This window comes from Falco rusticolus, chromosome Z (genome assembly GCF_015220075.1).
Source record: "Falco rusticolus isolate bFalRus1 chromosome Z, bFalRus1.pri, whole genome shotgun sequence".
Taxonomy (NCBI): Eukaryota; Metazoa; Chordata; class Aves; order Falconiformes; family Falconidae; genus Falco; species Falco rusticolus.
Genome location: NC_051210.1, coordinates 46,199,245 through 46,213,710, shown reverse-complemented (window position 1 = coordinate 46,213,710; position 14,466 = coordinate 46,199,245).

Genomic DNA, 14,466 nt, shown 5'->3' with positions numbered 1-14,466 from the left:
GGCAAGTTCAAAGCTGAAGGAAAGAATCATCACGATTTGCAAAAGTGTCACTACTGAACAGGAGATGGAGCAAAAAAGGGAATCATAGATTTGTGCTCAGATTGTTGGCAAATCTGCATTAGTGGAAGTTAAGAAGAGGTAACAAGAATTTATAGCCACACTGACAATCAAAATATGGGCTCCAACACTGCCATTTCTTGCAACTTAAGCTGAAGCACTTACTATGCTGATATTCTGCTTGTCCCCAGTAGAATGTCCCCAGAAAAACAGGAGGCCTAAATGAAATCAAAAGGGACAATTTTTCCCTTTGTAGCTTTCTTCTGAGGCTCCTTCGCATTATGTGCAGTGCCACTTTTCCCTGCCAGGCATCCTCTCCACCCCGTCCACTACCCCCTAACCTCCCCCTCACACCTTTTCTTTTGTCTCGTCAGCTTGGATCTAAGTGGAATGAGATTCAACCTGTACTATAGCACAAGTACAAATTCATGGTGCTAAAACTAATATTTACACTGAGTTTAGGACCACTAAACTTCAAGGTTAAACTGATCAGAAGCCTAGGAGCACACAATATCCAGGGAGACATAGGTAGCACCTGCTCAATGTGAGAGTGTAACTGTTATCAAGGTCTTTGTGAATTATAACTCCTTTGGTTTTAATGAGATTGCCTGGATGTAGGACCAGAACTTGGCTCCCATGATTTACTTCAAGAGAAATGTCTGAAACAGGGTGTGAGTAATGAGAACTCTCCAAGACTTTATGAGAGCTCTACGAGAGGCCAAAGTTTGGAAGTACATAAAATTTCAATTGATTTTTCTTCCTTCTTCATCACTTCTTAATTTTTGCATTCCTTTGTTAGAAATATAAGAAGAAAACTTTATTTAAAAAAAAAAAAAGAAAGAAAGAATCTGTGATAGGTTTGCAGAAATAAAGAGATCCAGATTTTTCAGCTAAGTACCTGGACTTACGTGTGAACCCAAATTGCAACAGACTAGTATTCATCTTACATTAGTCAATAGCACATGCCCTGCTGTGAGTTACCGGTTAATTTATGCATTACCTGTCAACATTATGAAGTGGAATTATACCTTGGGCAGTGGTAGCTGAGGTTTTTCAGTGCTAAGCAGTAATGGAAATTGCTAATCCCAACTCATTTTGTCATGAGGTTCATATTATGTAGGTCCACACATTTTGCTGTACTCAGCAGTTTGACACAGCACCTGTAACAGTGCTAAGATGGAAGAATAAAATATGTCTCTGTGCTCTAATATGGGATGCAATGTGATTTCAGGAAACAATATCAAGCTAATCGAAAATATACTTTTTTGAATTGTACTCTTGCCATTACACAGCTCCAACAACATTCAAAATTCAGATATCCTTTATCTAGGCTGCAATTATTTGACCACTGGAAACAAACACCGATCTCAGAATACTAGCTCTCATTTCTGTTCCTCTGTAAATTTAAGGCAAACCTTCTGAAAACTATGAGAAGTTCTAATGTCCGTGACTGTTAAAGAAATTATTATAATATTATTCAGTTTCCAGATGCAAGATTTGGAAGACAGCTCCTGAAAAGCTTAGATTTTCTACATCATTCTCTTCCCACTCAGAATCAGTTTCGGGGTTTGTTTTATACCATTTTAGCAAAGGGTTTAATCAGATTATATGTTAGGCCCAGTTGATTAATTACTCTGTTATTGAGGCAGGATTGTACAGGGGTTTAATGTTAAGAATCAGCTTCCCTAGTCCTATCTCTTGCCATCATCTGTCAGATTATGCTTCATTACTAGTGCATTCATTTTCCGGATAGCTCAGACAAATAAGGAGCCAGGTTATCAAACAGTGCTTTTTGTTTTGCCAATTATGGAATAAAGACTTAACAAAAGGCTACAATTTCCTGTCTTCTCATGTTACAGTATAAAAACTTGCTTTCCCATTTAGGAACAGTTTCATACACAGCATAAATTAATAAACTGAGATTTGGTTGCTCCTTAGCAGTCTTGGAAAAATGTGTGTGAGAAAAGACACACAAACAGTATGTTTTTGAATTTACCTAACCGTATTTCATTGGCGAACATGGTAGGGTACAGCTTTGTAGTGTCTCATGGGGAAATATAGAAGTTATATTGTTACATGTTTAAATAACAGGAACAGAATCAGGTCAACAAATGTAAAGAAAATCCTGCTGTCCCTTACCTTAAAAAAAAAATAAAAAAATCACTAACCTTCCACAGGAAGAAGAATAGCTTGTTAAAAGTCTTCTCTTAAAATATTTAGAAACCTCTTTTGTTGTTTTTGTATTTCCTTATTCCAAGCTAAATTCTTCAGATATCTGCTGAAAGGCTGTTATTGTTATTAGAAGTATTTCCTTAAAGAATGTATAAATGATGACATTTCAATCACTGTAAAAAGATATCACTGTTCGTACTACACAATAGTTCATTACTGCAAGTTAAATAAGCTACTTCACTACTATATATGTAGAAAGAAATATGTTTTCTTCCAGTAACTGTCTGCTTGTCTGCTTAGCTGTTCTCCAGTAATGCACATTTTGATATGAAACATAATAGTAAACAGTAAAGAAAAATAGGCTATTTACACATGGTAGAGAAAAAATTAGCTAGAAAGGACTGTCACAAGGAACATTAAGCTCCTTTTGCTGCCTGTCTGCTGCTTGGTTTTGAAAATAAAAATTAGAAAATTGAGTGTTCTTTTTGTAGACGAGATTTCAAAATTAGAAGCCTAGGGCACCTGCCCAATTTGTAAAAGTGCTGAGCATCTGAAAGTCCCATTGCTCTCAGATGTTTTGTTCTGATATCACCTGAGACTTTGATCCAGTGATGATTTGCATTTTGCATACTGCAAGAGTAATCAAAACATACTACTTATCAAAATCATATCAGGACACACAGCAAGCCAAGTGACAAAAGGATAATCATACTTAACTGGATTATTTCAATTTTGTAATGTCTTTTTCCATTTTGGTTTCTCAATAATATTGTTTCTATAAACAGGGAGATTTCAGACAGAAACATTAACACTTCCAAACTTTCCTTAAAGCAAAATCTTCCTAACAATTCAAAATGCTGTTTTTAGACTCTTTCTTTCCCTACCTTTTTGCTGTGAAGTATGATAATATTCATTAATTAGCTTTATACTATCCTTTTAAAAGTATGATTTTTCACTATTTCCCCAGAACTTTCTGAATTAAGAAAAAAATGGCAGAAGGGAATGTGACATTAAAATTACTTTTAACAAATCTTGATTAAAATTATTTTGAAATTTTGCTTTTCCAAACTGTTATGTTTTCATGAGGTTTGGTTGGGTTTTTTAGGACAAGATCTGCACGTAATGAGCTGTGAGCATTTCTTGGAGATTTTCTTCCCTTTTACTTCATTGCCTTCACTGTTTGTATTGTTGCATTAACATCACAGAGACAATAGTTTGAGGTATTAAGGAGACAAGACCATGCAAAAGGTAGATATAAAGGAAACACGGTACAGAACCAAAGTCATTGGGAGGGAGTAAGGGGAGACAAGTTTTCTCCACAAGAAATATCTGAGAAAAAGGAGACATGGATGGATGTACTGGTAAAAGCCCCAAAGGGCATAATTTCACAAAGAAATATATGATCAAATTTGTCAAAAGCAATTGAACAGTTATGGGTGAAGATAGAAGGTCTATTAGAAGAAGATAGAGGTCTATTAGTCCCACTTAGACTATTCATCTAAGTGGGAGCAAAAGACCTCAACTAAAGCAGATACAGCAAAATGTCTGAGGATGGGCATTATGTTTCTCATAATCCAGAAAGATAATATCCAGAAAGAAAGTTAGTGGGTGGCTGGCCCTTCCTGGTTGTATCAGTGGAATAGGTGCTGTGACTAGGGCAAGAAAGCAAGGAAGTAACTTCAGGAGGGAAGAGAATGACATGTTATTCCAGGACAAATTAAAAAGACAGTGAGGAGTAGTAAGGGGAGAGATCTCTAATTGGTTGCGGATTGATATGCTGTTCTTCTAGAGGTAGTCATGTCTAGCACAAGGAAGAGATACACATGCAAGGATCATATCTGAAGATAAAGATCAAACTAGTGGTGTTGGAGTTAATATCTTTAGGAAGAACTCAAAATATAAAGATGGATCATATGTACAAATTCTGTAATGAGGTACAGTGTCTGTGAAAGACATGAATCAGGAAAATCAAACAGGGATTTCTTGTCATCTTACCATGTTCCATATCTGTAGAGTCCCACAGGAAAAAATAACATCCCCTTAACCTTTTATGGCCTTTGGATAAACAGAAAAATCTAATGTCTGCTTCTAAACATTCCATTATCACGTTCAGTAAATAATAAGGATTGTGAACAGTAAGAAAAGGGAAAACGCTGAAAGCTTGGCAGAAATACATATTGTTTGTCTTTACCATGAGAAGGAGACAAAATACTACAGGTTAGATATAAAGGACACTGGAAAGACTGGAAATTGTTTTTTTCCTTATTTCCTGTGCAGCATAAATCATCAGTGACCCCATGAAAATTGGTGGTGCTCCCAGGAGTGGCTTACATACATAAGGCCACTAATAAGTGTGGCTGGATGAGATGTTCTTTCTGCTCAGAGGCTCCTACAGAATAGCAGAAAGGAGACACAGACTTTTCTGCTTCATCCTATGGACACTTGGGCTTTATCTTTCTGTGCTTTCCTTTGACCAAAGGAATCTACTTCATTCTGAAATTAAATAGTTATGGAAAAACAGTGAAAAAAAGTGAACAAACAAAGCCAATGAGAAATCCTCTTTCATTTCTTAAAAAGCTAACAAACTGAGAAAGTTTCAGAACAGGATCAGGCTCTCCTTTACATTCCAGATTACTTGCAGCCAAGTTAGTTTCAATAAATATGAATCTCACTCATTTTTCAGCAACGAATACTGTAGAATTTCTATCATTTAAAAACAGTGAAAACTCAAAAAGCATTTCACTGTGTTGTGGTTGTAATAATTTGTTTAATAAGCTATTTGAGTTCATTGGACAATGTATAGGTGTAAATCATGGCACAAGGGCCACAAAATCAGTTATTCAGCACATATTTTTTTGGCAGCCCCCTGGGAGTCTGATTTTTAACTCTGCATTTATTTCATTCCTGCACCTGTTTGACTGGTAAATCTTTTTACCTCCCTTCTATAATCTCCATACCTTTCCAATACATCCTTTTACTGCTTCATTCAGTGGCTGTGAATAACAGCACCATACAAGAAGCAGGGTAATAATGGGGAAAAGCTTTCCCATAAATATGCCATGCAACAAATATTTTCAATCTACATTACTTCTAATTTGAAGACATCATAGTAGCAGCTAAGCAATGAACACAGCATAATGCCCCCCTGAAAGAGAAATAAGCATGCAATTGATTCCTTCAGATTTACCATTCTGAGTCCCATCAGGAAGAGTCAGCATAGAAAAAGTGAATACGAATCATTCTAAACTCTGAATTTGAAAGTATTTACTTATAATTTTTGCAAGTACTATTTCACAAATCTTTAATTAATATCAGTATAAATATCTTTCTTCTAAAACTATCTTTCCATTTATATATATGGTTGCATGATCTGGAGTAACTCTAACTGAGGGAAAAAATATCAAAGAATTGTATAAGATATTACCCAAAATAGCAGCCTTTTGTAAGTACTGTACCAAGGAGCTGGCAGATTGATAAGACTGGGTTAGAGAAACAGAGGAAGTTTACATAAATTAAGAAAGAGTGTCTACAGAAGTGCAGAGGAATGTTTTCCCACTCATTGTTGAGAGGAAGGGATTAGGTTTGTTTATTTTCTGAAGAGGATTGATAGGATTTGAGAGATGAAGGACAGGAGAGACAAAGATGGCACCAAAGTTGACCTGAATATTAGAAGGATAATGATATCCAGGGTGACTAAAAAAAGGAACAGGTGATTTAGTAAAAAATATTAGTAGTTCATTAAAAACTACACACAGTATTTGCAAATTTTATTGACTAATTAAACATATACACAACACGTTTGGAAATAGATTCTCTGTTAGTTAATATTCTTTCCTCTGCCCAGAAACGCCTTTTGTTCCACACACATTCAGTGAAGATACAGAATATTTAAAATTTATTAATAATACCTGAAAAGCTATTTAAATGTGAGCATTATTAAACCATTCTTTAACACAAGGGTGCATTACATGTCTGGCATAAGAGACAAATCAGATGAGCTTTTTAGCAGTTTCAATACTGACAAGCTCTTTTGTGAGAGCAATGTTACTGAATTGACTCTACACAATTTTTGTAATAATACAATACAAGTGTAGATTTAATAGGCAATTTTATTAGCAGAAAAGAATCTTTTTGACTGTAACAAAAACAAATGTCTTCCTTTTGCCAATCACAGTACTTTTCTTCTTAAAGCTGCACGAAGATCTGTGTTTTGTTACTCACCTCCCATTGAAAGAAGATTTAAGATACTCTACCTATTCAGAGTTATATCATTAGGAATTCAGTAATGGTAGACGAAATAAAAACCATTGTACAGTAATGATGTTATCAAATCGAAAAGCTCTTCTTTCAGAGGTTTCTTCAAAGTTTGTTAACTCAGTGAAGAAACTTGGAAACTAATCCTAATCACTGGAGTTTTTTTCAAAGACATTTCCTCATTCAGATAATGGCAAAACCTCAAATTGCTAACCAGGGCAAAGACAAGAAATACAGTCTTTCACAAGTTTCTTCATTTTAAGGCCCTATATATGTAGATGATTCTGAAAGTATCTCAGTTCTAAAAGGAAGACAGTACATATAGGAAATGGTTTGGGTTTGTAGCATTTTGTGGTCCTTATTTCTGAAACACTGGAAACAGATTGTGTTAGCAATCTAATTAAAATTCTGCATGTTCATATGCAAGAACACAATATACAAAAAATAAGAATGAATATGAACCCCCAGTTAGTCAGCAGATTACCAAGGACAGTGTTAAGCAATAGTATGCATTACAGCTTTGAAAATATTTTTTTCTTTTTATGTGAAGCCACCTTTTCCAGCCAGCTTTTCCAGTACGTCTCTTGTCCTCCCTATGTTACTTCTCTCTCTCTCTCTCTTTTTTTTTTTTTTTCTTTCTTTATCATAGGAGTCTTGGTTTCTTCTTGATCTCTTCCTTTCCCTGAAAGACCAGTTTCACCATTTCTCTCTTCCAGCAACATTTGCTCCCACCATCTCTTCTAGATATTTCTTCCTCCTCCATATCAGTAATGGCTTCAAGATGAAAGAGGGTCGATTTAGATCAGATATTAGGAAGAATACTGTGAGGGTGGTGAGGCATTGGAGCAGGTTTCCCAGAGAAGCTGTGGATGCCACATCCCTGGCAGTGTTCAAGGCCAGGTTGGATGGGGCTTTGAGTAACCTGGACTAGTGGAAGGTGCCCCTGCCCATGGCAGCAGGGGTGGAACTAGATGATTTTAATGTCCTTTCCAACACTAACCATTCTATGATTCTAAGATTCTAGCATATCCTGAGGACTTCTGAGGTTTCTGTGGAAGTAAACCTTATCATTATTATCCTTTTGCTTGCTTTCCCTTAGCCTTAGGGGTAGTAACAGTGGGGTAATTCCTGAACCTTAAAAAGAAATAGTAAATAACAACGATACCATTACTGAAAGACTGGAGTACAATTAAGAAGCAAGTACATGGAAGAAGGAAAATAATGTCCTTAAGAGTGAAGGAGGACAGAAAATTGTAATCTTTTGGTGCAGGGTGCTGCGAAGAGGAAATTCATTCAAAAGCACGCATAGGGCATCAAAATGTCTCCAGCTAGGTGTTCCAGAAGATGCCTTTGGAATTAGTAATGTATGCTGATAAAGTCTTCCTGAAAGTATTAAATCTGAATGCAGACCCAAAGTCTGACTAGAGAAATGACCTATCCCAACCTTACAATGAGAACCTCTGATTTCTCCCAGAATTATTCAGTGGAAGTAACACAAATTTTCCTACACGTATAGAGAAATGGGGAAAACTGGATGAACAGACAGACTGACAATGATCCTGGAAAATGTTTCATGAGCTGGGAAGCATTGCTACACCAGTAGCTGTTGGAGTAAGTGCCCTTATGCAGATGAGTAATTTCTGTTTTAAAATTCTGTGATCATTGCTAACTACAAAAGTTGGTTGGAAAGCAGTAATAGTGCCCAGAATTCTCTGAAGGTCTAACAGTAAAGATATCAGTTCATAGTGCAACCTGCAATGAGTTTGTACTGCAGGGCACAGAACTCCTCAAAATTCAATATTCTGGTTGGCTGAAGCTTTTTGTGTCTCAAAGCCAGAATGGTTAAAACAAAGACTTTAATCTCCATATGTTGACTTCAGATCTGGCCTGTAAATTCAGTTGTGGAGAAATCCAGGGACGTTTGCATTCTTGATTCCTCTGGTAACACACTTTTCATGGAGTGGGAAAAAAATAAATCATGAAAGAAATTACTAGAAAATGTGCATTTTTCAATCTGTCTGTCTGATGTCTTTCAGAGGCCCTGGCCTCTCTTGCAAACATTTAAAGACAAGGGGGGTGGGGATGGGGGGGGGGGAAGAAAAAAAAGTCCAAGCCTGACATTGAGAGAATGGATTAGATTCCAAGAAATGCAAATTTCTTAAATCGTGTAATCTGCATTACTTAATAGAGCAGGGAGCCAATTAAGAACAGTCCCCTATTCAGTTTAATTAGGCTAACTACAGGTAAGGGAATCATATAGTAAAAGGAGGGGCATTCAGTAGAGAGACTTTCTCATGTATCTCTTTCATGTCTGTCTCTTCCACTGTAACAGAGCTAAAGATATCTAGTGCTTGACTTTCAACCTTTTAATGCTATAAAGTAAACAAATCACACACTTTATATTATCAAGACTTTGAAGTCATAAGCCCCAGGCATACTACCTAATGCTAAGGGGAGGAGTGGGGGGAAGGGAGGAAGCTGGTATATTCATTCTTTTGAATCAACAACACTGCCATGTTATGTATAAATCCTAATTTCAGCTTCCTTATATGCTTACATGGTGTAAAAGCTCATAAAGCTCTTTTGAAAAGTGGCTAGAAAAAAATAAATTATTATGAACAGAATTCTAATGTCAAATTAGAAAGTAAAGCTCAAGTTACAAAAATTGGGAAAAATAGAGAACTGAGAAAACTAACATTTCCTTTCCAAAGGTCTCCATCGAATATGTGTTACATGCTTGTATCATAGCTCCAATGTTCACTTTTATTGAAGAACTCTGAATCTATGTCCTTCTTTGCTGATGTGTTGGTAGGTGATGCTCAGACTGTGGGGAGGCAGACAGCAGATAGCAAGTCAAAACAAAAGAAAGGAAGAAAAAACAATGCACAGAACTAACCATAATTACTCATAAATATGAACATGAAGAAAAAAAGGAGGGGGGGGGGGGGAAGGGGAAGGCAGGGAGAGAATTGATACTATGCCAAAGTTAAAAGTTGATGGTACACATTGTCACCCAGACCAAATCAAGTCACCTTTGAACAGTATGATAAACTCTGTCTCCCCATTTTATTATAATACTTGGCAGTCTCAGAATTTTTAATCTCCGTATGCTGAGAACACAACTTTGAGGAAGGAAAACAATGTTTACAGATGGAGAAAAGATCCTTTCACTTCTGTTTAATCTCAGTGAAGGAGCACTGAAGAACTTTTTTCCTTTCATGCAACACCTTGTCCCTTTCTATCACTTCCACAGGTTTTACAGTCAGAACATCTCATGATCTCCTAAAATGTCCACTTAGTGGAGGCTACATAAATTCTTTCAGGCTCATGAGTTTTCTTCACTGTTAGAATTAACATGCACGTAGAGTAAGTAATGTACACTTAAAAGGCTTGGCAAGGTACAAGATGGCACTGATGTTGCCTGGGAGAAGAGATCAGGTTGGACACATTGCTACCCTTTTGTTCTGCTACTGTGAGAAATACTTCTTGAACTGATGTGCCCATGAGATACTATGCTTTTGTAGCATAAGCTTCCCCTTATTTTTCTTCCTATCAGCTACCCCTCTGAGCCTCAGGACTGCATACAGAGTAATTTTAAATTTTAAAGGGTCAGTTTCTACTTCCATTTACAGAACAGGAAACTTCCTGTTAATTACACGGGAAATATAATTGAAAGTCTAGTGAGTGCACAAAAATCCTTACTATTGTGTTCACATTCACATAACCCTTGCTTTTTTGCTTCTTTTCCTGAGTCAGAGCTTTTTTGATGAGAGGTTATCAATAAAGTGCTCAGATACTTAGCTACCATTAAGTTACGCTTTCAAGCTAGTCCTCATACTAAATGATTATAGACTAATAACAAAGGTTAGGTAACTAAAAATATGCAATGTAGTCTGAGGCTACTGCCCCTACAAATTTTGAAGAAAAGAAACCATACAAACAAGAAATGGTGTACAAGAGTGGCCTATCTTACCTTTTAATGGCACTGTTGATGTCAATACTAAAGGCAGCTGTATGCATAATGTTAGGTTTTTTTTCCTTGTCCACTGAAAATATCCGTTCCTGTATGTAACATTAATAGTAATTTCAGTAAAATAGCTAATCAGGTCTGGTATTCTTGGAAAATTGGAACTTGTAGAGCCTGCTTTACTGTAGAAGCTCCAAAAGAACATCTCCAATACCTATCCTAAGACAGAACAACATTTCATTGCGTCAAACCTACAGCAAGACTTCTGCTAATGTATTTGCCTCAGCTCTTAACAATCAGTATATGCCGGCATGCAGTACTTCCTGACTATGCAAGGTATAACAGATAATTTCAGAAAAAATAAGCAATTTTGGAACTTCAGTTCAATTCTGTGAACAAAAAAAGATATACCAGCTAATTTTTAATTTTTTAAGTGCTTTTATATCTAGTTCTCTTTTGAATCTCTCACTAAGCAGGTCCTGGGATGCAAAATGGGAATAAAGATTTCTAATCCCCAAGAAAGACATCCAGATGCACATCAACAGCATTCAGCATTCAGAGGGCAGCTGGTAAACTGGGTTGTATTCTTTTTGAAAAGCACTATGACAAAGTTGTTTATTCAGCAAAACAAACTGTTCCCTCTGTCCGTTAACAAGGCTGGCTTTGTGCAGCACAGACTTCTGCAGTGCTGACTTCTGTTTGGAACCATTTCACACTAATTAGAAATAAGAGAAAAGGCTGTGTTCATGAACAGCCCAGCTCAAGACCTCTTTCAAACCACTCTTTCTGAAAATTAACTCAGTTGTAACCCTCTATGAATAACAGACTTGCACAAACAGGATAGGGAAAAATATATTGTTAATAATTGTTAGCTTGCTGTGCAGAATGCCAATGCAAATTTTATGTAACATTACCCAAATCATATGAAATGATGAACTGTGAAATGTTGTGCAGTTCCATCTTCTAAGGCTACAACCACAGTGTTTTTTGTCTAGCCACAGTAAGAATATGTGATGAATAAAAAAGTTACTATCACGCAATTAATCAAATATGAGAGTAGGTCTGTGGTTTACTTATATATGATTATTATGGTATACTACACAATCAATGAAATAGGAATGCGAATATCAGAAACACTTTCCTCTGGAGGACCAAAAGATTATAAAATAGGGAAGGTCCTTCAGCATTAACAATGCAAAAAAGATATCTTTAAATTTTTATAGTAAAGATTTTTGGGGAACAATTATGTACTAGGGAGGCTTATTTCTAATTTCTATAGGCATCTTGCACTTCATGCAGCATTTGCTCATGGAAGTAATCCCCCTTAAATCCATGGGGCTACTTGTGGAAGTGCCAGATGTCATAAATCAGGGCTGCAGTAATAAGTGCTAGTGCTTCCCAGCTCTCTATATGGTGGCAAGGAGTTACACATGAGATACCTACATTTTCAGTATTTTCAGTTTCCAATTATGACAAAAGAAAATCAGATGGTTTGGACACAAAATTTTCCAGTGCCCTATATTTTTCTGATTTTATTATAAAACTCAGTCACTAGGGTTAAATGCAAATAGCAAAAGTATGTGCCTCAGAATACATTTGAAAAGGGAAAAATTCTTAACCTATTTAGAAAAACAATATAGTTAACTCTCATTACAAACCGTCTTGCAACTTATTTATCATGAATTCAGTAATTTTCTACGTAATTCAGTCTTGTTTCTAAAATCTGAAGAGACCAACAACAAAAAACTTGTTGGGGAAGATAGATTTCTTCAGGTCACAGGAAAGAGTTTGTCTTGTTACTTAATTGCTATATACTACACTTCTAAAATCAAACCTGCATCTGAGATGAGCAAGAGTTATGTTTCTTGTACCTGCATAATAAATGTGAAATATAAATGAGAAACACAAGTAGGAAGAAAAATAAAATCAGTTGAGGCTCTTGTTAAGAAAGATATTATTGTCTAGAGTTAACATGCAGCATTCGCAAGTGCTTTCATCTCTTACAGCCAATCGTCTCTTTACTTCACCTTGTTCTTAAGGAAATAAAGATTTACATTGCTCTTGCAATGGCAATAGTGTTACATTGCATGCGACTTGTGGTTTCAGTTTCAGAACTGCTTCTAAAATTAGTAGAGGACCAGTTCTATTTCCTAATGAAGCTTGCATCTCTCCACTGCGATGCTTGAAAACAAAATGGGGCCTTTTGACAACTTGTCAAAATGAACTGAATTTCCTTTCAAGGTTCATACAAACTAGAGTAATTTTTAGCTCCTGCACCCTGTGATTGAAAAGACAGCTCTAACTGCTTCAGCTTGGTTGTAATGGATGGACTGAATTAAGGGAACAATATGTCATTCCTCTAATGCTTGTAAGAAATGAATTATAAACATCCTGAATTTACATGTCTAAAGTTGTCAGCATTAATTTAAGGAATAAAATAGTCTACAGGTAGCAACTGTTGTCTTGTTTCCACAAACATGAGTCTCTATTTAACTCTCAAATAGTGAAGGAAGAGCTTTTTCTGCAACTTATTCTCATGTCTCCAAACAGTGAAAAGCATTAGAGGTGATCACCCCATGTCCTTTCGACTCAATTTTCCACCTAATGTAATAAATTAATAACAATAATTTTACAAAATAAAAGCCCAAACAAATTTCATGAGGATGATGTAGTTCAAATGTTTTCTTTTGTGCTCTGATGAACTGATAACATCAAATCACAAAAAGTTTTTGGCAACTTCCTAGAGATCATTTCTTTTCTTTCCTGTGGAAGTCTGGGATACAACTTAAAGCTTATTGTTACTAAACATGGTTAATGTACTAGAATTCCTTCTGTAGATATTTTAATTGCATGTTGCTATGTTTTCTGTTCAATTTAATTTTGCTTTTAACAAAAGAGATGTTTATAACAGTTACATTTTTGATTCTTCATGTGAACTTTAATTCTAATCTGCTTGTTGTAATTTACCTACTAAAAAGTAGAACAGATCTTTATCTCCATTTCACATCTTTTCATTTTTCACTTTTCATAATTTGTTTCTACTGTGCAATGCCCACATTTTTTTCTTTTTTTTTAAAGCGTGAGCTCTGATTCTTCTGACACACCCACCCACCCACACTTTTATGTACTCATTATCTTCTAAAGTGGGTAAAAACCATAAAAAAGTATGCACAATGGAGAAAAATACTGTTTTAAAAAGTTCACATTATGACTTTCCAAGGAATGCTCCGAAGCAAGGGTTAACACCACAATGCAAAAAGTAGATTGAGTACACAGCTCTAACTGAAACATTTTTATCAGTAACTGCATCACTTCCTTTACGTATTTTTGTTTGCCTATAATGTGAGAAGAGGAAATATTTTAGCAAGGCAGACTTCACAGACTTCCCAAAAGACTACATTTTGCCAACAGTGCTTATCTGTGCTGTGACCAATGGACTTCCTGGAAACTTTTGCCATTTTCAGAAACGTTGACCCGAAAGTAATATCATCTAGAAGAGTATCATCAGCAACCTGAAAGCAATATCATCTAGAAGAGTATCATCAGCTGGTCAGCAATCTGTGGTCAGTTCTACTTCTGATATTTTTGAAAACACTGTCCTCTACTGGTTGTGATTTTGCAACTGAATACTCATGAGTTGCATTCTCCAGTGACAGATCTCCACAAGCCAGTCAGTAGTGGATGAAAACCATCTGAGAAGAGCAAACACATTCATTAATTTCAATATTGATATATTAACTGGTTCTGCAACCAATATACACAACCTTCTAAGATTACAATATCCATTAGTAATAACAAAGAATAACCAAGTTAAACCATTATTATTTCAGCCTAATTTACCTTTTCTCCTTTCAACATTGCCCTTTCAACTAATTTCTAATCTACATTTTTTCTAGAAACAGTGATTGACAAATCCTTTGAGACTGCAGACTAGAGCTTCCAGTAATAAGATTTATTCCATGTTTTAGCACAAGGATGATCCTCTAAAGGACTCTAGCATGTTCCTAACCAGGCAG